The 3896-nt window shown below is 33.0% G+C and overlaps 1 long non-coding RNA gene across 3 annotated transcripts; it reads left to right on the forward strand.

Annotated features, from left to right (window-relative positions):
- Positions 1-788: 788 nt before the first annotated feature.
- On the forward strand, positions 789-3397 carry LOC137708334 (uncharacterized). 3 transcript variants are annotated; one of them, XR_015953633.1, is made up of 5 exons: positions 789-852; positions 1023-1104; positions 1784-1901; positions 2814-2874; positions 3373-3397. It is a non-coding gene; the product is annotated as an uncharacterized LOC137708334 (long non-coding RNA). The 3 variants fall into 3 exon arrangements; XR_015953632.1 differs by lacking the exon at positions 3373-3397 and adding an exon at positions 2983-3309; XR_015953631.1 differs by lacking the exon at positions 3373-3397 and having other exon boundaries at positions 2814-2950.
- Positions 3398-3896: the final 499 nt, after the last annotated feature.

The raw sequence follows: 3896 nt of genomic DNA on the forward strand, positions 1-3896 counted from the left end.
TTGTGAATTGGTTTTGGTGTGTGTTGGCTTTTCTTGGGAATTTGGATGGTTGAAAGCTTTGGAGTTTCAAGGCTTCAAGGATTTGGGGAATTCTCTTCCAATTTGGGAGTAGAGAAATGTATTTGTGAATTGGTTGATGCTTGATACCTTGATGGAGAAGCCTATTTATAGGCTTTGAGAATGAATCACCACCACAAAATATTTTTTTCCTTTCCAAGCACCATTGCCTAATTTTCCCACTTAATGCAATATTGAAATTGAAGTGGTGTAACTTATGGCCTAATTTCCCACTTAATACCATTTTAAACTTGAAGTGGTGTAACTTATGGCCTAATTTCCCACTTAATGCAATATTGAAATTGAAGTGGTGTAACTTATGGCCTAATTTCCCACTTAATACCATTTTAAACTTGAAGTGGTCTAACTTATGGCCTAATTTCCCACTTAACACCATTTTAAACTTGAAATGTGTATGCTTTGTCATTGCCCAAAATGAGAAGAACTTGCTTTGATCCGTAATGGATTGAAGTGTGCTTGCCTTGTCATTGCCCAACATGAGAAGAAAAACTTGTTTTGATCCTCAATGGATTGAAATGTACTTGCCTTGTCATTGCCCAAAATGAGAAGAAAAACTTGTTTAGTCCTTCAAGGGTATTTCTTCCTATTTTGTTGAGTCACACGCCATGTGTACAATTTGTACAACACGTGGCGTATGCCATGTATGCCTTGACACGTCAAAACTTTAATGCATTGGTGAACATTTGTTTTACTGAAATTTCGATGTCTACAGACATATATCGTATGAAAGGTCTTCTATCAGTTCAAGGAATGAAAAAGAGATTTGTCTTCCAGGTGAGAAACTTGCTGCTAATGGACATTGACATCTTTTTTATGTTAATGGATTTTTGGATCGTGTCTTTACTTTCTGATAGAGAAGTTTCATTTTAGCTTATTTGTTTCTACGGATTAATGCATTCAAAATATTATTTTGTATGATTTTTTACATACGTTTGTGGATGAAGGGTTTAGGTGCTCTGAAAATGCCCACCCTTATTTTTTTTACACCAAGTGTATATGGCAACCCAGGCATTCCAACTTGCTCAGGTACTTCAATCTTTTCAGTTTTTGGTAATTTTTGCCCCTGTTTGGTTGCTGGGAAGGAGAGGGAAAATAAGGGAAATCATCAAAGTTGATACATATCATTTGTTTTTAGTCACATTGATTTTTATTGTGAGAAATTATGTGATTAATTTTTTATAATTACCTGTGGAATTGAATAGTATTAGCTAAAGCTCTCCCACTGCTCAGTTGTATCTATATTAAGAAATTGCTGAGTAGATGGACTACAAAACTCAAATTCCCTCCTTCTGTATATTTGTAGTTGCTTTTCCGTGTAAATCTTCTCTTGCAAAGAAATTCAAAGGCCTCTAATTGTATTCATGGACTATAACTATAATTATACAATGTACATTATTATTTAAATATAAAAAGGTATAATTTATATATAGTCAATTTAGACTCATTAAAATATACAATCTTTAAATAAAAAAGTAAATTTTAAAGAAGTTGAAGTAATATATGAATGCTATGTGATTTATTATGTTCAAAATTGAAATTGGAATCATGCTGTTCTTTGATATGAATGAAGTGTGGTGTTCTCCTTCAAAAAGTTGAAATTAGGTCTCTCCATCCCCTTAATTTCATTTTCTATTAGCAAAGAACTGGGATACCAATGTACTTATGTGTATTGTTTCAATTTCTATGTTTGCTAATCTTTTCCCAGGGAAATACTTCATTTAAGGAAAAACCTGAAATAATGTTGTCAAGTGCTATACTGAAGCTATCAGATTGAACATGATGTGTGCAACTTAGATTGCAACCATGCAATTGCTTACTTGAAGGTAATAGTCATTCTATTGCATGCATATCTTTAGAATCTTTGTTTTTTATAACTATTGGTGAAAGCACTGCAGACCAAATCATGTTATATATGCTTATTGTAAACAGTTATGTTTGTAAATTTGAAGCCCAAATTAACATAATTTTCTCCCCTGTTTGACCACGCATTTATGAATGTTGGATTAAAATGTGTTTATTTTTGGGAAGAAATGAGACGGTTGGTTTGAGTTTTAGAAGCCTTTGTTTTTCTGCCTTTTATGGCAATGAAAAAAAAGGGGGAAAACATTGGTCTTAATTGTAATTTCCAATTCTTTACGCTGTTAGTAGTTAAAATTAGGGGAATGGCTATTAATATAATTTTTGGTGTATTTCAAGCTTCTAATTCACAAACTGAGTGAAGGTCACAATAAGTATTAGTCACTACGAGAGTGTTGGACTATCCTCATTTTGGAACCAGGTTTAAGAGGCCCCTGACAATGACATTGAAACGGGTATATAACCCTCTTCTTTTCGTCTTTTAGTCTTTCGCTTACTTGAGCATATGCTGTCATTTAAAATTAGTGGTCTGGTTAATGTACCTGCAGTATCAGTAGTTCCTCTCTTTTTAATGAAGTGATTCCCTTTCTTGGGCATGTAAAATCTTGGTGTCTGTAAATGCACACATCACATGACTTTTAACACAAGTCTTGCTTCTATCATTTGATGTTGCAGTGGGTAAGCTCTGAATTTAATGAATTGTTCAACTTTGAATTTAATGAATTGTGGTGTTTTATCTTCTGAATTTCTAACCTATTAATATTGGAAGACCTAAAAGATTATTCCAATGTATTGTTTCTGGATTTATTCAAATTAGTAGTGAAATGATGGTATTTATAAATTTTAATTTTTTTTCTATGATTTACATGTTGATGCAGATTTATTCTCTACGATTCTCTGGTTAGGGTAAGCATTTTGGTGAGCTTTGATTTTGTGAGGGTAAGCTCTTAATCTTTCCTCTATCGTTTTGTAGTTCATCCTATTGTTTTAATTTAGAGCTATTTCAATGCTTTTATGTTTGTCGTTCTGTGCTGGGAAATTGGAAAGCTCTGGAAACAATATAGTTCTTGAGCTAATGTGAAGATTTTGGGTTGAACATTGTGCTGTGAAGATATTGGGTTTAATATTTGATTCCGTTTTTCATTCTGCACTTACAAAAACAGAGGATTGTGGTTAATTATTGTGATGTGAAGCTTCTATTTGATGTCGACTTAATGAGTAGCGATGTAAATTAAACTACGTATTCTATGGATCAATTCACATATCTCTTGCTTTTTCTTTCATTTGGAGATAATTGTGTAAATGTGTGGTTTTGTGAGCGTTACTCATGTAAAACATGCGTTCTCTAAATTGTTACATTTAAGAATGCGATTATATCGCTGTAGCATTTTCAGTTAAATTTTCTATGAATATTATTCATGATTTGAAAACCCGCAGCAAAGCGCGGGCAGTCCTGCTAGTTTTCACTAAAGTCATTCATACACTAAATTGGCTCTTTCATCTTTACATTTTTGCTAGGAGGGAAGCATGTAAAAGGTGTTGTGCGGCGATCATGCGCACGACTTCACTTTTATGTTGGCAGACATTTTTTTCTTTCATAGGTGTGTTGTTGGATCCTATTTTAGCTTCATATTTGTCGGGAAAATTTGGTTTGAGTTACAACAAAATGAAATTAAGAAGAAAGTATTGTGATATAACTTTTCTGTGTCCAGTTAATTGCTACAAACCACATGGAGAGAGAGAGAGAGAGAGAGAGAGAGAGAGAGAGAGAGCAAAAATATTCTTGCAAACAATCAATTCGTATGAAATTTTGAAAATAATTTTGTTCTATTCTGTTTTGGTTGTTTTAACTTTTTGTGGTAATTAAACTATTTGTTAACATTTATTTAGTTCCTCTTGCCACAAAATATTTTCATATGAAGATATCCAGCGAGAATGATTTTGAGGAGTGTTTTTCTTTA

Source organism: Pyrus communis, chromosome 11 (genome assembly GCF_041283825.1).
Source record: "Pyrus communis isolate YQ-2024b chromosome 11, ASM4128382v1, whole genome shotgun sequence".
NCBI classification, from domain to species: Eukaryota; Viridiplantae; Streptophyta; class Magnoliopsida; order Rosales; family Rosaceae; genus Pyrus; species Pyrus communis.